The 22988-nt window shown below is 47.9% G+C and overlaps 1 protein-coding gene across 2 annotated transcripts in view; it reads right to left on the reverse strand.

Moving 5' to 3' along the window:
* Positions 1-22988, reverse strand: part of LOC119187099 (nuclear hormone receptor 4) — a 185300-nt gene that overhangs the window by 137528 nt on the left and 24784 nt on the right. Inside the window, exon 1 of one of the 2 annotated variants that reach the window (XM_075884854.1) lies at positions 9586-9682. The exons of the other annotated variant lie outside the window; for it this stretch is intronic. The gene's annotated coding sequence lies outside the window, so the exon portion shown is untranslated. Of the gene's footprint in view, positions 1-9585; positions 9683-22988 lie in introns of those variants that run through there. 2 annotated transcript variants of the gene reach the window in all.

Genomic DNA, 22988 nt, shown 5'->3' on the forward strand with positions numbered 1-22988 from the left:
CGAATCGGGATATTGACATCAGTTTTTCGTAGTCTCTCAGTGGCTTATAATAATAATAATAATAATAATAATAATAATAATAATAATAATAATAATAATAATAATAATAATAATAAAAGACATCGCGACACCTTATGTGTACCGCGCTTGAATCGTAAACCGTACGGCTCACGTTGTTCACTCGTTCATCATTGCGAAGAAGACGAAAGCCTTAAATAGATAAACCTATTTTTCTTCAGCGTTCTTGCATCATGCTCGCGCGAACAGTCAACGCCACCTCAATTAGTTTCCTGACTCCTGAGTATTTCAATTCATGGCTTTGCAAAAGAACGGATAAAAGGAGACGCTTTGTCTCGAAGTGTTCGCCGTTGACCCGCCGCGGTGGTCTAGTGTCTAAAGTACCCGGCTGCTGACCCGCAGGTCGCGGAAAAGAATCCCGGCTGCGGCGGCTGCATTTCCGATGGATGTTGTAGGCGCGTGTGCTCAGATTTGGGTGCACGTTAAAGAAGCCCAGGTGGTCGAAACTTCCGGAGCCCTCCGCTACGGCGTCTCTCATAATCATATTGAGGTTTTGGGACGTTAAACCCCACGTATTATCATCATATCATCGAAGTGTTCGCCGTGTATAAATAAAGCTCCTGCGACCGCAGCGCTCCCACTAGCAATGAATAAGTCCAGGACAAAGCTGCACGGACCCGTCACGTGGCCACTTCAGCGGACCTTTTGTCGGTGGCGCGTTGGCGAAAGCGCCTTGATCCCAGCATGCACGCGTGCGGTGCGCTGTGCCTCGGCGATACGATCTGGCCAGATGCGGAAACCGCGCGCCCATCTCAGAAGCCCAGTGGCGCACTCGGCGTCGGCACTGGGGCGTCGCGTGTTTGTATGCAAAACGCGACGCCATTTGCCCCGTCACCCTGGCGTCGCGAAGGTACACACGCGGGCGCGAAACAGAGAGCCCCCTTGGCCATGCGCGCGCCCGTGTGGCGGAGCGCGCACGTTCCACTTGGCCGCCTTGGCAAGAGCCTTGGCCGGTGCACGGGCAAGGCCGATCGGCGGCTGTCTCGCGCTCACGACCGCGGAACGAGGTCGGCCGGACTCATTTGCATGGAGGCCCCGGCGGCCGGTTGGCTCCTCAAGAACGGCGTGCCTGTTGTGCTGGCCGCCGCTGCACTAAACCCGCACGGCGCCTCCGCAGAGGGCGATATGCGCACACCGGCCGGAGACGCTCCGCGACAACGACCGAATCCGCGGAGCGACCGCCGCAACGGCAGAGCTGCCTTGGACGGCGATCCTTCTTGAGACACCGCGAGGAGCCTCCTCTCCTCCGATGAGTTCCCTTCCCCTTCGCGCGCTTCGACCACGAGCCAGTGGTTCAGATTTCGCTTCAGAGGGCGCTGCATTCATAGGAGCGTTGGCATCGAAATTACCGATTTCTTTGTGTGGCGTAATATATGAGGACGTTTTGACAGCCAGTTCGTCGTAAGAAAACGGATGTATAGCCCTGCCGAGACGCTTGTGTAGCATCGTACATCGCAGCATCGCATATAGAAGGCCCATCCTTCGTATGACCCACTTTTTACTCGTTTACCTGCGTTACAGTTAGGTCGAGTTCTTTGCTGCGACGAACTAACGGACTCCGTATGTTAACGCCGAAGGAAAGCTAAACACCGCATCAGCACCCCCGCCATTCTCTTCTTTCAACTGTTCTTCTATAGAAGCGTGACGAGAGGTGCTTATCACCTCGCCCTTGGCGCTCTGCTTTGCTTTTGATCAGCTGCGTGAAGACATGGATCGCCGGCGGGTGACGTCAGCTTTGGCCTTTCACTTCCCTCATCCGAGCCCACTCACTGATTTCCATGCGGCCCGGCAAGTGGCGAACTTTCCTCATTCGAGAAGGAAGCCTTGATCCATATCAGCGCTCTCCCCCCTCCCTTTTTCATCTCTCTCCTTCGCCGTTTTCCGCATTCTACTGCGTGTATAATGACTTTTAAACCAAGGACGAGATTCGCGGCTATTCTCCGAAACGCGTCGAAATAATAACAAGTGAACGCTCGCATCCTTGAGCTCCATTTATCGTGTAGACTGATGACGTAAAGATGTCCTTCCGCTCGAAGACAGTGCTTCCTTCAACAGCTGGATTTTTAATGTATATATATATAAAGCGCAGGAGTAAAGCCACCGTTCCCGCGACTCTTCCGATCCGTCTCAATTCCCGCGCGGGAGACCGCGTCGTTAAGCACGAAATAATTACCAGCGGCCGGCAGGCTAATCTGCAGCTGCCAGTTCTTCACGCCGTTCGAATCAAGCAATCTCCGCACTACAGCCTCGCCGATATTGCAGCTAAGCCAAGTGTATACGTGGACGTCCACTCCGAGCGCTGTTATTCCGACTTTTTTTTTTTTACATTCTCTCTCTCGCCTTTCGTCATTCACTCTCACAAAGCCACGCCCCCGCTACCTATGCAACTATCCGCGGGTCGATTGCTAAGAAATCAATAAACTCGGACGGAACGTTAACGGATATCGGAAAACAAAACCTGCCGCTACTGAAAAAGCCGTCAATATCGAATTTCAGATGACCGATGCAGCATGAACAATGAATGGTGAAAGAAAGTAAAAGAGACGGCTGTTTCCTTTGATCATGAACCCGCATCAACTATCTCGGGATCTCAGACACCCAGCCCCCACACGACTCTCCTTGTCCCATATTCTTATTTTCTTGATGTTCAAGAGCTACACAGATATGTGACTGGTCCCGAGCAAGAAAGAAAAAAATTGTAAATTTTAAGGGCTTGTTAATATTAGTTAGATGCAATATTAATGATAACTAATAAACGACGCTGCCAAGACAACGATGCCTTGACACCATTGTCAGTTTTTATTACTATGTGGTCTTGGGCATGTTTTTTGTGCAGTAAACCATGCTGTCATCACGTGCTGAAGAAGTAACTTTTGAACAAAAACTTTAAATTTCAAAATCGTCATACAGATTTCAGTCATTTTGGAGATAAGTACCGATATGTTTCTCGAAACGCGACATCAATTCTTTTCAAACGGCAACTTCGCTGACATTTTGTTTAAAGTGCCCCCACCCACACTCCATTCTCTCCAACCTTGTTTAGTGTCCCGGTACTTGCGGTAGACTAAGTTTATTGAGGTCGACCCACTAGCTGAAGCGAGTTTGAGATCGCTGTTCTGAGTGATCAATGACGTGCAGCGGAAAATAACGTTATACCGCAGCAACTTTGTGTACGCTACTCACTCGTTCCACTCGCAACGAGCTCTTCAATGCACTGAACCTTTGTTGAGCCTCCATACGTACACTGATCCGAATCCAAGTCAAGTCGAATCGTTTGACTGGAAGCCGGCTGCTGGCTCGAATCATGCGGCGTACGCGGTGGTCACGTGGTAAAACATGCATATCGGGCGCATGAAGCGTAGGCACATTCAACCTTGCGCGCTGTAGCGCGTATAGCGTAGCGTATGCAGTGTAATCAGAGCTGAATACTTTGCTGCGTGTGAGTGGTGGGGAACGTGCAAGGCGCTCTATACATGGAGGATACCGACAACCGTTGGAGCGGCATGAGCATTGCACGCCCTGTGTACGCACAGAGCTAACCAATGGTGCACGCTGTAAGTGCATAGTGCCCAGAGTATACCACATAGGTAATATGCAGAAAGTATAACTAGCTTGCCGTGACGCCGTAGGGGAGAACTCTGGAAATTTCGACCACCTGGGGTTCCTTAACGTGCACCCAAATCTGAGCGCACGGGCCTACAACATTTCCGCCTCCATCGGAAATGCAGCCACCACAGCCGGGATTTGATCCCGCGACCTGCGGATCAGCAGCCGGGTACCTTAGCCACTAGACCACCGCGGCGGGGCAGCGCTTCTTTTCTTGAACAAGTATTACCACTTAGATAAATTATAATGCCACAGAAATTCGCCTACACATGAAATTGGTTGCACAGGCCGCTACCTATAGACGTGTACAAGTGTCTCCATGCCTCTGGCCCGCCGTGTCAGGTCTCTACTATCAAACTTCCTGATTGTGTTTCAAATTGTTAGTGCAGTGGTTACTTATATATTTACTTTTCATCTTGCCGATGTTGCGTGATAGGTGTGCGTGCATACTTGATTATTCGACGAAGCGCTACAATTGGTCAGTAGACGTGCACATCTTTTCTTCGCCTGGTAGTTGTTGATGCCTGCAGCGAAGAACCCGATGTCTTACGCAGTTCAACGCGGTTGCGTTCGTGTGAGCTGTACAGAGCGAATAAGAGCAGCTAGCGGGGTTGCGATGCGCGCTTCGGCGAAGATATGTGTACGAGTTCAGCATTTCATGACTGTGCACGAGACGCCGACGAGTTTTCGTGCTGGGTACCATCGCCACCTCAAACTCGTTCTAGTTTGTTTACGTATACGCATGGGCCACGCTTCATGCCGAGTGGTCTACACTCACGATAAGGCCGTTACGATGGCGCTCAGTTTGATCTGCAAAGAACGAGGCAGAGCAGTTACGGTTCTGCAGTCGTGGCATTCGGTGCGTGCTTGTGCCAGTCGGCAGTCGTCCGCGGTGCCATGGTAGACATGATTATTATTTATTTTTTTCCAAAGAGAGACCTTCTTGACAATGGAGGCGTATCTACTACACAACATTACGTTTCTATGGAAGGGGGAAAAATGGGGGGACATTGTGGTTGCCCTAGCCGCTTAATTATACTGCGCCAAATGCCGTTGATGCATTTGTTATCCATTCACTCACAAGGAATCACAGGCGTATCAGCCGTGTGGATGGGGGGCAAGAAGGGGGGCACTTCCCCCCCCCCCTCTCAGAAAAGTTGGGTAAAGGCTAGCGAAGTGAAGGACATGAAAACATTGTATGAAATTGTAATCAAGACGAAATATAATACATAAGATCAATTAATTTTCAGCTTCAGGATTAGGAAGGCGTTAATGAGGAGCCCCTGGACGCATAATACCGGCAACGGCTAATGCCTACTGTCACTGGCTAACATTGACTGATGTTGGCGGACTGTTGGCTAACTTATTGGCTGGTGTTGGCTATACTGTAGGCTGAACATTGGATTTTGTTGTCGGTGCCTGGCGTCAGCAGCTAAAGCTTCGCACACATGGCAGTTCCTAGATACGTATTTACGCCGGAATTACGTTTCCTTAATCAGGCATGCAGTGACGATTTGTGTCCCACTGAAAGGTGTGTGGGCCTACGCAGATGCGCGAGTGCACACTAGCATGCGCGTAGTTTTTACGAATACGAGACGTTTCAGGTTATATGTGTGCATAGCTGCGTCACCAAGCGCACCTCATACCCTAAATACCATTTTACGAATACCTATGGGAGCCTAAGCCAACGTTTCTTTACTTTTGTATATGGCGACCTGAAACAATAAAGTCATGAAACACTGAATGCATCAGCCCAATCGTTTCCTTGCGTATGCGTCTACCGTAGTTCTATTCGTTTAATTGTGTCTAGATACAAAACAGGAAGGCAAACAGCCCAACGTGGTGGCACAGCAGCCCAACCTGTAAAATAGCGTCAGCTGCAGCTGCCTCGTTAACTTTTTTTTCAATGAATTTCGTGCATGAGCACTATTTACACCATATGATGTGAACATTTCTCATTAAATTCTCGATATGAAGATGGTGTTTTCTGCAGGGACTGTAGGACTGGTGTTTCTTTATTATTCGTCTTTATGCTCGCATATATCGTGCAACTTTTACACCGTTCAACAATTGATTTTCGTTCAACGTGTCATTTGTTTTTCTTTTTCTGTCTGTTTCCCTTTCACCACAAAGGATGTACAGCGGTGGCTGTACACTGCAGGATGATCGAGTGGTGGCGCTCTGGCTTGCCATAGGAGGTCAACAGTAAGTGTTTTATTTGGGAAAACACAAGCAGTGCTGGCTGCACCGCAACTGTCACCGTGACGAGCTGACAGCTGAACGGCGCTTAGCAGTGGATGCAATAGCAGTGCAGTAAAGGACAAGGGAGAGAGAGATAAAGAGGTAATACAGAGCCACTATTTACATACGCACAATGGAGCTACTAGATCACAATAACTCACAGCGCGCTGGAGGAATGACTTCCTTAGAGAGAATTTGTCACACGGTCCCACGCACCGTCATCGTTCTGTCGCGTGTAGCACAGGTCGGCTGCAGCGGGGTCTCCCTCGATAAGCTTGTATTCCGCGAGCGAGAAGATCTCTGTCATTAAGGCGGATGTAAGTGTCACGCTTAGAGGACGGGGGCTCACGCCGTATACGGGCTGCTACGAACTTGTGATTAGAGCGCGATACTCAGCCGCGCAGCGGGTGACAAGGCCGCGAATCGAGAAATCGGGGTTGGCGGCCTGCAAGGCCAACAAGCACGCGCCGCTGCAGTTCCTCCTTGCCACCGTAACGGAGCGACAATGGCTTGCGTCATTCCTCTGGAGATTTTTTTTTTGTTTCTATACTGCTTCGTTCCGCGCGTTGTCAAAAGGATTTCCGTCTGAGAAATCCCCCTGGTTTCCGGAGGCTGCTCAACACACCAAAAAAGTTTATTTTATTTCACGGTTTAAGCCTCGCGTCATATCTGTTCAGACTCCTGCTCAAGAATGTGGGAGAGACGACAATCAGTTCTGTCCACCTCCGGGTTACAGTGTGCTCGACGGCTGACACGAAGGTCGCCGGATCGAATCCCGGCCACAGCGACCACATTTTCGATGGAGGCGTAAATGCATGAGGACCACGTGCATAGATTTAGAGGCACGTTAAAGAGCCTCAGGTGGTTGAAATTTCTGTAGCCCTCCAGTACGGCACCCTTGATAATCATATCGTGATTTTGAAACATTAAACACCCCAATTATTATTATTAGCTTTACATAATTCAAGACATGTACACTACATTTGACACAGCATGATTACACTTAGTGTAAGGACACGTTAAAAGTAATGATGAAAAGATGATAAAAAAAAACGGCGGGAAGGGGATGATGGAAGCTTGCGAGGAAAAAAATCTGTTGTCACAGGGGTTGTGTCGGTTTACGGTTCAAAAAGGCATCAGTACGTTGCACATGCATCTAGTGCGGAGGGCAGTGACGATTGAGCTAAGTACCTAACCGTGGCTGCTGAAGTAATACCTTGCTTTTACATGTCAGCGAATTGACCGTCTGCATAAAGGCTTTCTCTATGTCGGTGATTGTCTCGAGTAACTGTCCACCTTTGCGTGTTTTTCCAGAAACCTGGTGATCTGCAGACCGACATAAATGTACCAAAATTACCTGAATGGACACCCATTTCAGTGAGTCTCTCCATGTGGCAGAGTGCAGCAACTGTGTATGCTCACCTTCAACACGACGACGCAGTCTGGTTATTCAAGAGCAGCGTTTGCTATAAGTTGACCGCCAGGAACGTGTTAGGAAAACGTCACATGAGAGGTGCCATGTGGCGTTTTCTTTGCACGCCACGAGTAAAACTTGTTGCGATCCGAACTGCCACACGAAAGCCAACATGTATTAACATATCTTACTGTTTCCTAGATAGTTCCATTACGTGTAACCATAGAGTTAATATACTGACTCACGTGGCTCGATGTTTTGTATCGTGCTAATGAGATCACGGTTGCGTCCAAGGAAAAAAAAACACAGCTTAGGCATCTAGCCTAATTTAAGCTCATTTAACCAGCTTCTCGATTCCTACGTAGATGACGACTGAATCTAGCATAGTGCAGCAAGACATCTTGCACGTCGAACAAAAGCGGCATCACCATGCTGAAAAGCATTCAACATTCCAGTACTCCCCGATCCGATGTAAATAGTGAAATCGCTTGTAAGAATCGCTCGTAAGCACAGACAGCGTCTTCCTTCGCTGATACGTTCGCCATCTCCGTCCCCATTTTCTTACGAATAAATCAGGCTTCACGAGCTGCTTTGTGAATCACAAAGCGGTCTAAATGCGTTGATACCTTTCTGACAAACGACGCACTTGCGGCTGCTGCATTTCCGATGGAGGCGGAAATGTTGCAGGCACGCGTGTTCAGATGTGGGTGCACGTTAAAGAACCCCGAAATTTCCAGAGCCCTCCACTACGGTGTCTCTCATAAGGATATGGTGGTTTTGGGACAATAAACGCCACAAATCAATCGACAGAAGACGCATGAGCGCGTTTCACTGTGGCACTCTAGAGTCATGACACACAGAAACGACATTCGTGTGAGGCGACACAAAAATGATTGATACCGCCCATCGCGACTACATATCACAGTATACGACGGTTGACAGACAGCGTGCGCAGCGCCAGCCGCCATGATTTTATCTTGGTTCGTTTTAGAGCGAACAAAAGCGAGAAACGAATAGAAGTAAGATCTGAATTCGGGAATCTGGTAAAAGTGCATGCATGCACCTTGACGCCTCTTGATCAGGCCTGATCAAGAAGAATCAAGTTACATCTACCTTCACCAGTCTTCGAACAGTTTGCTAACTCGGCTTCACGTTCTAGGCTTGCGGCTCGTCTCAAGCCTGCAGTCTGCTCTGATCCTAAATTGTTTCAGTGAAGCGCACGATCGAAGTCGAATATCGAATTCAATCGCGGCGGCAAGGGTGCAGTGAGATCCGCAAAACAAGTTTCTGACAGACAGACGATAGTCACGGCTGCAGTTCATGCAACCGTTCAGATATTGAAGCCTAAGCGGGCCGCGGCATATGAGGACTCGATAGGGCAAAAAAAAGGCACAGTTAATCTAAAGTAGCCGCAGACGGTGCCACGACGCGACAGTACTGCATTCCTGTGGTTCTAAGAACAACAAAGTTTAAAGAGACTTACAAACAACGCAAACACGTCCATCATTCATTCCCACCCTACCGAAAGAGAAAATGGGAGGAAAAGTCAAACAGAACCCACATCTTTCACGTCTTCGGAGATTTCTAAGAAGTCTGCACGAGTTATAATATCCATCGTTAAGGTTGCTCTCGCGTAAACGTCTAGCGGCAAATTTAAAGTTTAGGCACGTGGTTACAGGGCTGAACCACTTTATTTACACATCCAACAACGCAGAGCTTGCAGAGAACCAGCATCTAGTTCGATCCGGGCCGAGACAAGCCCAATTTAGGCTTAGCGAGAACGTAATATATACGACGCTTGATAGCAACTCTATAGCGCCGGGAACTCTTCTAGTCGTGCAAAAAGCCGAGTAATAAGCACTTGAAAATTACACTTGGAAATAGAACGGGCTCACAAACAACTTTTCCAGAAGCACACTTCAATACTTGCGCCTACCTGAAAAAGAAGCAACAAAAAAGAAAGCCGAGTTCAAGAGAAGGTTCATTTCCCCGCGGCGCCAAGGGCGACAGACGCGCGACGAGGTAAGACGTCAGACGGTGGTGCTCGCCAGGCCGGGGTGCGCGCAATCACCGCTTGGCGCCCCACTCGAGCATGACGCCTCCCGGTCGGCCGCTTCCCAAAATAGCGCGCTCGCGCAGTGGTCGTCGCCGCGCCGAGCGCAGATGTCGCCGCGCGGACGTCGCGGCGCAATGCGGCGTGCCCGCGCCGCGCGTGCGAACGCCGAGCCCGCAGCGGCTCCACTCACCAAGTGTGTGCGAGTATCCGGCGTCGAGGAGTATCCCATAGGAGCCGCACGACTAGCCAGGGCACGAGTGGCGGCGCCGTCGCTCGCTGGAGGCTGTGCGGACAGCTGGGAACGGCCTTGGCTTCCCCCTCGTGTCTGCGGAAGTCCGCTCACCCATCGCGTTCTTCGCGGCGGACGCAACGTCTCCTCCGACTTGGTTCGCGGCCACCCGCCAGTCGGCCCCCAAGTCCCAGGGTCGACGGCAACCGCCGTGCGGTTCGGCAGTGCCGCTCCCACGACGACGACGCGACCAGAACGGCACTGCGCGCCATAGTCACGCGACTCTCTGTTGGGACGTCACTATAGCAGCTCGTCGTTGGGAGAAATGTGGCAGCTTGGGCTAGTTGGTATGGCATGACAAAACGACAACACGGAGACCTTCGTGTCCTTCTTGTCTCTGTGTCGTCGTTTTGTTCTCGTGCTATTGGGACGTCGCTATAGCAATTCGCAAACCGGGGATCATCGTTGTGATGTGCGGTGTGAAATGGCAAAACTTCCGTGGGATGGCGCGGAGCTTTTGGGAACATTGAAGCGCGAAGCCAGACATTCACAGGAACGAGAGATGTGCAGGACAGCACCCGTCCTGTTTCTCTCGTTCTTGTGAATGTCTGGTTTTACGCTCTAATGTTCTTGAAAGTGCGAAATAAGGCATCGATGCGCAACGCCCCGCGTGAGCATTGGCGAAACTCGCGCAGCTCACTCTTTACTCCTCTATGCTGAAGAAGCTGTCTATATAATATCTCACATGACAAATGCTATCAGTTGTGGGACATTGGAGAAACGTATGACTGGTATAGAGTGTTAATGTGCCCGTGGTTTCTTGGTACATACCAAAGTTCGGATAAACAGCCACTACAATGGTACATAAAAAAGAAGGGACAAGTCAGTGCTTGGTCTTGTCCATTGTTTCTACGTCCCGTTGTGGAGATGTTTACCTGAAGTTCAGCATTCCTGATGTACCGTATCTCACGGAGGAGCATGTGCTACGCATGGTCTTGTTTGGGCGTCACTGCGCGTTTAACGCCCATTCGCTACTGTATGTGGCCTTCGGCGATTCGTAAACATCCCAATTTTCTTCACACAGAATCGAAGTATCCGAAATGTCTTGACAATGGTTAAAATTAACAGATTAAGTCCAGCAACCCTGATGCACTCTATTCGGAAATGGGCCCACGGGAGAACATTCGTATACGTCTCTTTAATAACATCTCCTTTCAGCGTCCTCATGACACAGCCTCGATCTCGAGACGTTCGGTTAGGCAACGGACACTGAAATAGCAGTGCAATATCTCAAGGGCAATGAGTGTGCAAGGATAAGGCCACGTGCCCACGTTGCAGTAACACTCCATACTGCATGATGTCGGCCCCGCCGTGGTGATCTAGTGGCTAAGGTACTCGGCTACTGACCCGCAGGTCGCGGGTTCGAATCCCGGCTGCGGCGGCTGCATTTCCGATGGAGGCGGAAATGTTGTAGGCCCGTGTGCTCAGATTTGGGTGCACGTTAAAGAACCCCAGGTGGTCGAAATTTCCGTAGCCCTCCACTTCGGCGTCTCTCATGATCATATGGTGGTTTTGGGACGTTAAACCCCACATATCAATCAATTACTGCATGATGGCGTTGCTATAAGAAAACGCAGCCGACACATTTGTGCACCACCGCCCCTCTGGCGGTGGCTGATTAGGTAAACTTTGTCACAAAGCCATTCCTGCAAGGAGGAGAGGTAAGGATGGCTTAATGCACGATTTATTTTTTTATTTAGATATGTTGCGCTTAAGCATAGTGAAATATGGTGTTGAGATACACGAGTGGATTTGATTCGTGCCAATGTCTTGCAATTAACGAATGATGATATGCTCCATTGATCCTAGGATTAAGGTCAGATGGTTGGCCAGGCCTGAAGTCTGTTGCATGGAGGCGACGGCTTAATTGCAGACCTGTTCAACTCCACAGCTACAGTTTGGGACGGTCACATTGCGCATTTTAGCGTCGCCGATTAGGCACGATTCACTGCAGGCATCATAAGTGGGCGAGTGCCGACGGCGAGGCAAAGGTGGTCACTCTGACGCCGTAGGACATATTGTGAGTGATAAAAAACAATTATGCTATGTTTTGTTTTTCCCAACGCAGCAGAACCTGATGGTGCGTGGACGCGAGAGGAGAACGCTTACAAGACTTGCTGTGCTCAGGCTTTCGCTGCTGTTTTGTCGGCACATTGCCACCTTCGTTTCAGGCAATGACAATAAAGGCGACTACAATTGTGGACTGTTGTGCGTCCACACACCTGTATCCAAATCTCGTTGGCGGCGAAGCTCTTTCAACCCAAAGTACGGGCACATGTAGTTGGCGAAGCCTAGACACCATCTTTGAAATAGGTTGTCGGACTTCAATTCTCCCGGACGCAGATCGTATCCTGTCGAAAGGGCATCTGTATACCAGGAAGACATGATTTTCTACAGGCACGATTGATGTAAATTTCTTATGAACTAGTTACGGCCATATTTTCCGCTGCCGAAGCCTCCAACTACAGACCGGAGCAGTGGCGCAGCCAGGGGGTGGCACTGGCACACCAAGCACGTGACCCCCTCCCTTCCGATACTTTTCGTCATGGCATACAGAGAGAAAAAGGACTGATTGATTGATATGTGGGGTTTAAAGTCCCAAAACCACCATATAATTATGAGAGACGCCGTAGTGGAGGGCTTCGGAAATTTCGAGAGAAAAAGGACCATTTCAAGGAGTTGCCCCCCTTCTCCCCACCGAAATAATTTTCTGCCGACGCCCATGGTACGGAGGAATCGCATTAAAGAGCAACAATTAACAGACATTTTCAGCTGTGTTGGTTAATTTTTATACCTCGTGAATGCCATTCTTATCGCAAACAGTTTTTGTATCGGTAACGAACGATCTGCATTTGAAGTCACGAGATTGTGATAGCGTTCATTTAGAAAGATTCATCAGTTCACGGATAAACAAGTGTTGCTCCTCGCATCATAAACAACCGAAAACATTTACTTCGCTAACTATCAGGACTTCACCCCTACCCCCACTTACCCCCCGTCCATAACTCCAACTGAAACATCAGCCCAAGACACAAAGTGATGCAATCGTATCGACGTTTGGCTGCAGAACTAAGGACAGAAAAAAAAAAGCAAATGGGTCGTTCATATAATTTCAAGAAGCAACCTTATATTCCCTTCAATAAAAAATATATAATATTAAAATGTACTTCAGCATTTTAAACTATCTCAACGTAAGTCTTCATGTTGTCCATGAACTATGCAGGCCTAGAAGGTGCAGCGTGTACACCTAGCAGTGCGCACCTCAATGGCTAAGGATTTTCACGCTACACCTGTACAGCTACTCCTAAGCGAGAAATATGTGATCCACTCATTGGTCAAAGTACTCATGTCACCGCAGTAAATTCACGGGATAAAGAGATGAGTTCAACCCACGCTAATGAAATGCTGTCTTTGAGAAAATTGCCTGCAGGAAACGAGAACGGTCGAGTTGAGGTAAAAAAAAAAATGTTTAAGCACTGCGAAAATCTACTGACAAGCTGGTATGCTCGAGACAGCCCAACTTGAGAAAGAATGGTCATAGCCCTGCTGGAAGACTCCCACCAGTCTGACTTCTTCGATGAGCCACTTCTTTTAGCAAGCAATTTACAATGTGGCCGCAACAGAAACAACGCCGAACTAGTACAAAACAGTCACACTGAAAAGCCATAGCTGAAACAGCTAGACAGCAAGCCTGTATACAGGCATTCGAGCTTTGAAAGCAAGAGCCGAAAATGGGTTATGGATGGGTGCAGACTGTGGCAATGAGGGGGACCTGGTGCCTATTGGCCCGTTGTTGCGAGCTCCCGATAAAGCTAAATGTCACACAGGCAGACAACAGCATACCACTCAACGCAACAGAAAATGGTTGCGTTGTCTACTTATACAGTGAATGCCTCAATGTCATTAAAACCCGCCTTACATATTTCAAAGAGCCATCCATAAATGCATGTCCGACAAGCCACGCTAAAAGCGGGCAAAGATGAGATAGAGGTACATCCAATCGGGAGACACTTTGTCAATGTTGTCGCTGTTGTTGCTGTATCGATAACTGGCTCATACCCACAATGGGGGCTGTCGCACCATTGGAATAAAGGACTGAAAAGAGGCAAAGTTCTCATTTGGTATACCCTTTTACTTTTGTCTACCAGCCAAAGAACTTCGATGACGCGTTGTATACGAAGCTGCATGTTGATTAGAACTTATGGTGCTCATGGACATGCTGTTGTTAATGAATTAACTTCATTCAGGTTCACAGAACACGTAGGGAGTAACCCGCGCCACCCGGCCAATCCTACGTCCGCCAAGCCAAACTTGGCGGCCCGATCACGGGCGCTCTGGACGTCCAGAGTTTGATCATTGAGTTCGGGGCTGCGCAACAGCGCTGCCCACCTGCCATCACTAAAGGCGGAGCCGATGGCTTCACACTCATATAATACAAGTTCTAATGTTGCTATTCCACAGACAGCGCAGTCCGCGCTCGTATTAGCGGCGAGGACATACGGTGGCGCCGTCTGCCGGAACCTTTCTTTGACGTGTAAAACGACATCACGTGGTACCGACTGCGCGAAGTGTTCGACGACTCCAATGATTCAGACTGTTCAGCCGCGAATTTTCTCGCTTTGCAAGCGTTGAGTGCATTCGTATTAGCTGAGAATCAGCCTATAGAGTGTCTGCCAAGAAAGGTTTTCGGCGAGCCAACGTGCAATCATCGTCGCGCTTCCGACGAAGCGCGTGTGCATGATGCCATAGACACACAATGTGAATAGGCGCTCTGGTGAGTTGTAATGAAAGTCATCTAGTAATTTGTAAATTGAAGCATTTTCACACATACTCAGGCAACCGCCACGGCGCGCACCTTTCTGGCTTTTATGAGGAAAGTGCGCGGCCGAGCTTGATCTGCGTAGATCAGCGCCGACGATTCACGGCAACACGCCGCGCAAGTCTGGTCAAGGGCGAACGATGCCTTGAAATTGGCTATTAAGTTCGTGTGACCTTCTATAAAGGTATACCCAGGATCTCTTTTGCCGCAATAACAGTTCGCAGCAATCGTGGTTTTCTACGACCTGCTAGTTTTACCAAAATTATTACCGGACGATTACTTCTAACAAATATATTTCCATGCTGCAAAACTTCACCCACGTATATTTTTGTCTCCTTAATCCTCGCTTTCACTACAATCATGTGCTTCTTTGCGCGGGGGGTCGTGACTGGTGTGATATGATGCAAAAACGTTGGAATACCTGCACGCATCGCTCGCTCGACTATTTATTACAACTACCGTATCTTGTCCTCAATGACTTCGCTGGTCTCTGGCATCAACCAATTCACGTGCGAACACATGGGCACATCACGGCTGCTAACACAAGAAGAGACGCCCCGCCGTGGTGGTCTAGTGGCTAAGGTACTCGGCTGCTTACCCGCAGGTCGCGGGATTGAATCCCGGCTGCGGCGACTGAATTTCCGATGAAGGCGGAGATGTTGTAGGCCCGTGTTCTCAGATTTGGGTGCACGTTAAAGAACCCCAGGTGGTCGAAATTTCCGGAGCCCTCCACTACGGCGTCTCTTATGATCATATGGTGGTTTTGGGACGTTAAACCACACAAATCAATCAACACAACGAGAGACGTCCGAAAATGCAACGCAAAAGAACATCATCGGGAGAAAATATTTCTCGCCGCCCTTGTGCTGCATACAGCTGGAAAAAAGCCTTCCGGCCTGGCGTAAACACACGTCGCAAATTCTTGTGTGTAGATTCCCGGAAAGTCACACGACGTACTCACCGAACATTTCATTTCCAAAGCAGTACACAAAATTGTTTCCACGAAAGTCCTTTATTCGATAAGGAATGCTGGATTGCTTTCCCCAATCTCGGCTGTGTCGAACATACATACTACTGCTTCGTCGTTTAGGGTGCATGCTTTGAAGTACAACAGGGGGAGAAGTAGAGAGAGCATAATGCGTTTCTTTAACCATCCACGGGTTGAATAGAACACGGTTGCTGCGATCCCGCTGTTTCGGGAACAATACGTCGTGCGTGGTGCAAAAAAAAAAAAGCTGATAAATTCTTTTGCGCACAGATTTGCCAAGTACAACATCGTACTTACGGAACATTATAACTCCAAATCCACTCGGAAAATCTGCTCATGTACGTATGAAAGAGAGAGAGAGATAGAGAGAGAGAGAAGCCGTGAGTGGCTGCACACCCGAGGATAATCGCCGAGCTGTTTCGCCAGTTGCAGTTTCGTTAGTAAAATATATCGCCATTCCCAGAAATTCGCGCCATCTTTCGTCAATAGGAACGGCAGTCTGCCATAGCTGAATGAGAAATAGGAGAAAGAAATTATACTCCTCGAAAAAACCTAATTATCAAAAATGACTCCGGGTTATCTGTAGCAATGACCCACCGGTACATTTTGGTAAAATTGCAGCGTCGCCCTACAAAGCGTGTGAATTCCAACGACAATTGAACATCGCCCATAGAAACACATCAGATCTACACCAACCGTGGCCTTGTATACGATTCTCAAAGTCGTCAGTCTCACAAATTCAGAAAAACGAGTAAATCTGAACGCTAATTCTACCGGATTTCTCCGGCCCCCAGTTCCCCCTACGCAGCGAAGCTCTCCTCAATGAACCCCGGCGCGCTCCTATAGCGCAGCCGCGCGACTTCTGCGGAGACATAACAAGCTTTCCCCCATAGCGTTACAAAAGAGTTTCGTGACCGAAAAATCATTGCATGACTCTACTTACATTACCAACGACTATATAAGCATAATTATGGACACAGCAAATGCCCAACGGCAGGGCACTGAACAGACACTCAAATGAAACATGGGTGAATATGCCCAGCGAACACACCCACATTACAGTGAACATCTCGGCACATGGTATCATGCGGCGAGATGTCACCCTCTTTCGCTTTGTGTTAGAGTCGGAAACACTTGAAGTGGTAAAGTGCTTTTGGATTGTTAAGGAACATGTCTAATAAAAACAGAGCAACCGCGGGGCCGAACCATGAGAGTGAAATAACTGGAATAATAAGAATGAAATGGAGCACATTCGGCAAGCATTATCAAATCACGAATGATAGTTTACCACTATCCCTCAATAGGAAAGTATATAACAGCTGCATATTTCAGGTATACTTCTCTACGGAGCAGAAACCTGGAGGCTTACAAAGAGAGTTTAGCTTAAATTGGGAACGACGCAGCGAGCGATGGAAATAAACATGATCGGTGCTACTTTAAGAGACAAGAAGAGAGCAGAGTGGGTCAGGGAATAGACGGGGGTTAAGGATATCACAGTTGAAATGAAGGAGAAATAGATATGGGTTATGCCATCTATCAGTGGTTATGCTGCCTACTTAGCGCGTAGGTAGCATAACCGCTGGTCATTACAATCAGACTGTATTCCAAGAGAGGGGCCGGAGTGCGTGAGAGGAAGGCAGAAAATTAGGTGGGGCCGATAAAATGAAGAAGTTTGCAGCTATTGCACGACATCACAAAGTAAATAACCGGGTTGATTGGCCGAACATGGGAGAGGCCTTTTCCCTACGGTGAGCGTAGTTATCATGATGATCATGATTATGATGATGGAGACGAAAGTACGTGTATAACTTAGCCCTCAATTTTATCTCTGTGATCCGTGAATATTGTACACTATTTAACAGTAGCACGTTTTAACTGGTATATGCCACGACGAATTGCAGTATGTTCCTAAAATCAAGCTGTTGATCCTCTAGGGAGGTGCTTTTGTTGAGTTAGGGAGTCGCGTGGTTTGTTGGATCCCTCGGTTTCACTAACCGGTACACGTATTTTAGAAGATACCACACGAAAAAAGAAACAAAGTTTGTGTATCCATAAGGTTAAGCCCTTTGTGCATGTGATACTTTCTGTGTGTACCAGTTACATGGATTCACTGCTGGCAGAGCAACTGTACACAGTTAAGTATTGTGTGAATCGATGAGCCTAACGGAGACAACGCAACAGGAGCAGCTGAAATGACGTATAGTTCCGCAAAGACACTGAACAGACACTCATTAGCGTATTAGTGGTGCCCTATACAATTTGAAACACACAAACTCAGGCGAGTCTCATGAAACTGTTTCCACCGCCTCTTTCTCTTTTTCTTCCAGAGTGTACAGGCAGTTTACAACTACACGAGCACCCCAGTGACGAATGAAGTACTATTTCAGACCCTATACGTTAGCCACAGCGGCCTTTTTTGAAGAAACACCAAAGAAGAAGTAAAGTGAAAGAAAAATAAAGACATAGAAATGGAACAAGGAGGAAAAGAAACCCTATAAAAAAACTAGTTCTTTTTCTCTCTCTCAGCTGGATACGTACGCGATGAGGTCACGAAGGGCATATCGGCACCACCATCTGCGCTGTGGTTTGATCGAGAGAAACGAAGAAAGCCAATTTTTCTTCCGGGTGTCGGTGTTGATTGAAAAAAAAAAAGCTAAAAAAGAAACAGAAAAGGAAAGCAAGTTCTTGGACGGACTCAACTTGGGGTGCCTGGTTTTTGAGATCGCCTCTCTGATTTCTCGTTCGCAGCGGCAGAAACATGCTGCTCAGAGGGAAATGGCCCATTCTCAAACGTGTTGCCGTCGGAGTGACCGGCGAGGCTCGCGGCTCTACTGGGCACGTTTGCACTTAGTACCGTCGATTTGGACGCCTATATTTAGGGAGTTCGTGAAAATTACTTGGCAGCCGAGCAAGGACTTTCGCATGTGTACGTTTGGCGCTTTACATTGAGGACTGTCACTTCCGAGCCAAATTTGGGAGTTCATCGTACCGATATCAGTAATAATATCTGGGGATACGCTCCAAAACCACGATATGAATATGAGAGAATCCGCTGCTGATTCGGAATGAGACCCGGCTACCTTCGGATCAGCGGCTCATAGCCGTATCCACTGCACCACCAAAGTGCCGCAATTACAGACTGTGTTATGACTGTGTTAGAAAGCGGGGGGGGGGGGGAGGAGAGGGGTGTATTCATTAAATGCGAAGCATTTTGCGTACAGAAACACTTTATCTATCTATCTATCTATCTATCTATCTATCTATCTATCTATCTATCTATCTATCTATCTATCTATCTATCTATCTATCTATCTATCTATCTATCTATCTATCTATCTATCTATCTATCTATCTATCTATCTATCTATCTATCTATCTATCTATCTGTCTGTCTGTCTGTCTGTCTGTCTGTCTGTCTGTCTGTCTGTCTGTCTGTCTGTCTGTCTGTCTGTCTGTCTGTCTGTCTGTCTGTCTGTCTGTCTGTCTGTCTGTCTGTCTGTCTGTCTCTCTGTCTGTCTGTCTGTCTACCTATCTACCTATTCAGGCGGTGAGACTAAGTATACCACTATATACAGGGTGTCACCCGTAACTTTTGCCAGAGTTTAAAAATATGCCGTAACACGTAATCACGACGCGACCAAATGCTTGTTGCTCATCGTAGCCTGGAGTTAGACTATTTTCTGTGTTCTAAAATATTGTTTAATTAAATATGTTTAATCAACTAACTTTTCAAAAAACGAAGATAGATTGAAAATTTCAATGATAAAGTTGTAGATCGGTTTGCAAAACGTCTCATTATACAGTCTTGAACTTTATATCTGTTAGGTATTGGTGTTTTTTGGCTTATTACAAATGACTGCGAAATACAAAAATACCACGTGACAAACCTGCTCGTGCGCCAGTGCGCGCAATGATTCTAGTGCTCCCTAACGTTCCGCGTTAGGGAGTACAACCTTCCATACAACCTTCCCTGTCACTTTTGCCAAAAGGGCAATGGACAAAATAACTGATGAACCCGATGTTACAGGCGTAATGCGAAGAAAAAATTTCCGCAGCACGGACACTGTTATTGTGCAAATGAGCACTCACTATCGGGCGCAGTATGTTTAAGCCAAAAAACGTTGATTAACGGTGAGACTGGCTTTAAAATCAACGGTGAAAGCCTAATTAAATGTGGGAAAGGTATATAAGGCCGCAACAGCACTTACAGCACCTGGCAGGTGGAAAGAAAGTGACGGCGAGTGTAGCTTTCATCGATAATAATCAAACTACAACTGATGATTGATATGTGGGGTTTAACGTCCCAAACCCACCATATGATTATGAGAGACGCCATTAAACTACAACTAGCACTATTTGCCTTGACACAGAAAAAAAAGAGAGAGAGAGAGAGAGAGAGAGAGAGAGAGAGGGGGGATGTGCGAAGCCAAAATTGTTGAGGCTTCTAGGTTTATGGTCAATAACAAGCAGATTCAACTGAACGTAACCATGCAGTACACAGAAAAATAAACACTACGTAACAGTGAAAAAAAAAAAAACTCGCAGGGTTTCTTATGCATTCACCCAAGGCAACCTCAAGGCGTCAGCCGTCTGGCGTTTTTTTTTTGTTTAGTCAAATTATTCAACCCCCCCCCCCCCCCCCACGCGAAAGTTTTCTGCACCTAAAGTGGCTTTGCACTGGTTTTATGACTGAAGGCATTCCAAACTTTCAGCACCTCACCAGGTTCCGCTCGGCCTCCGTGATTTGTGGGCCGATCACAGAACAGTGCAAAACCACGTTGTCGTGTGATGACATAATCATGGGACTGTCAAGATGGCCTTAGACTTTCTGGTGATCCGTGATGTAACGATGACGTCCTATGGTGACGCCATCACGCGATAATTTTTGCATCACTCATGTTGAAGTCGCCGCCGCGGGACGCCAAGGCCACCAACGGTAAATTTTTGTTTTTAGCCCAACACTATAGATGCTTCATCAAACGTGAAACTTGACCGTCTTCATCCCGCGTCGGCGACGTCGAGTGATAAAAAAAATCATCACGTGATGGCGACAACACATATGACGTCAGACAACGCCAAAAAGTGTGAAGTTATCAAAGCGTTGCATGACTTCACGTGATCACGTCATCGCATGTCATTCGAGCTTGGTCAAATGTGGTCTGATCATGGAGGCAATGCAAAATCTGTTTTGCACTGCCTTCGATTTTGGAGGCAGTGCAAACCTCGTTAGGTACAGCAAGTTTTCAAAGGATGGTGTGAATTGTGGCAGGCAGGGTCGTCGACCGGGTAGGGGGTTGGTGCAAAAGGGGCACTGGCCCCCTTCAAGTCACACCAGCACTTGCCCACGCCCAAGCTACACCATTGCGCTCCCCCAGCCGCGATGCAAAACGGGTTTGCACCCACGGCAGGATCCTACTGACAGTCATAGACTGGCGGGGTAGGATCACTACATCGACTGAGAAGAAAAAGATGACTTTCGCCATCGAATCGTCTTAGGTGGATGGAGAGGGCCCCCCTGTGAGTTTTTAATCAGGTATCTAAGCCTCTCGCCTTAATGACTTTGTGTAGTTGATTACACGGTATGCTTCAGGTGTAAAATCCCAACCCCGTAATCACAGTGAGTGATGACACAGACATCTTAACAGAGGTTCTACTTAGCTGCAGCACCGCGAAACTCGAAGCTATGAAGTAGCACCAAGCAATGAATGAATAATATAATTGTTGGGGTTTAACGTCCGAGAGCCACCATATAGTTATGAGAGACGCCATAGTGGAGGGCTCCGGAAAGTTCGACCACCTGCGGTTTTTGCAATAAAAACGCAAATAAAAAGTGCACCAAAATCTGAGCGCACGGGCCTACAACATTCTTGCCTTCGTGGAAAATGTGGCCGCCACGGCAGGGATTCGATCTCGCAACCTTCGGGTCAGCAGCCGAGTGCCTTAGCCACTAGACCCCCGTGGGAGGTAAGCAATGAACGAAACGTCCGCTGAAATTAGCGTAATATCACATCCAAGAACCGAGCAAGTGTGTCGGCTGCTTTCATCTTATTCGGCGTGTTCAATGATGATTAAGGCTATTAGCGACGGACAACACAGTCTAGTATGCGTGAAAGAAAGTCAGAGCGGTCAGACGTAGCGTTTCTTCACAATAGCAGCTTCGTACGCCAGCCGAAACCACTCGCGACGCGCGATGAAAGCAGGCGAAAGCGGGAAAGCGTCGTCTGCTCTGCCCGCCGGCGCTCCGCTCTCCCATAATGCCGCAGTGCCGATCAACCAGGGGAAGGCGTGGCGCTGCGATTCCTGTAAAGCTCCATTGCTGGTGCAAGAAAAGAAATCCGGTTGGTATGAAATAAGATTTCCGCTTAAACTCCATCGTGGTTGTCATGCCAAACGTGTAAGCGTTGCACCAGTTAAACACTCCTTCGTCGTTTTTGTTGCTGTTGCTGCTGCTCTATTTCGGGTTTGCTGCTCTCGTTTTGCTTGAAAAAAGACGTGACGCACAGAGACGAACAAGTGGCTTGTTATACTCCTCTATTGGTTCGCTTGAACCGTACTCAGTATGTATACTGCCGTTCTACTCCTATGCTGTCGCTGATGGAGAGCACACGATGACTAAGCGATCTTCGGCGTCGCTTAAGCAGCAGGGCTTGTCACGCCGACACCGCCGTCACCGCAGTACGAATGGTTGGCACATATTCACACCTTACAGGCGTAGGTGTTTTAATCAAGTGGGCAAGACAATCGGCTACTGAACGTGAGGTCATGAGTTAAAAACTCACCAGCGTTAAAGTTTTCCTTTATTAATGGATTTCATTGTGTTACGCGTAATGGACCGACGGGCTGACAGATATCACCCGGTGAGTCGCCTAAGAACGTTTGCGCATTAATAAGCGAATGCAATTCTGCATATACGCCTTTGCTAGCCATTCGCACGCGCGCTGCGTTTGTTTGTGTTTACGCGAATCAGTGTACTACGTTCATCTGTAAGCTTTGCATGTGCGTGGCTGCTAAACTTTTTTTTTCCACTCGAATATGGCACCCGATTAGTTTACGAGTTCCTTGGCACTGCTAAAGACTGGAAATGAGCCAAGGCTTCGCGAACATAGTGTTTCGCCGTACAGTCAAAGTCACTGCACGTTTACATGCACTTACTCGAGCTCCTGTTTTGTTTTGCGCGTATTTATAGCGGTAACTTCAGTTGAGCTTGCTAGTTTAACTGATACGATGGCGGTGTGCCAAGAACGCAACTTGTGAATCGCTGAAAGTGTTTGGGTTTGCAGTGTACGGTAGCCGCATCAGTGTCGTTGCTTTTGTCGCTATCGCCTTAGCTGTTGGCATTAACCAATACAAATATTCAAATGTAATTCACGAAACTAAAGTAAATCAGCTATCAAAAACTCGTCAGTAACAGAGCCAAGGTGGCAATCAAACGATGTGCACATAAAAAAAAAGGTTTGCTGGAAAGGCTACAAATAAGAAATTCCAATCATGCTGTCG

The sequence above is a fragment of the Rhipicephalus microplus genome, unplaced genomic scaffold, assembly GCF_043290135.1.
Source record: "Rhipicephalus microplus isolate Deutch F79 unplaced genomic scaffold, USDA_Rmic scaffold_49, whole genome shotgun sequence".
Lineage (NCBI taxonomy): Eukaryota > Metazoa > Arthropoda > Arachnida > Ixodida > Ixodidae > Rhipicephalus > Rhipicephalus microplus.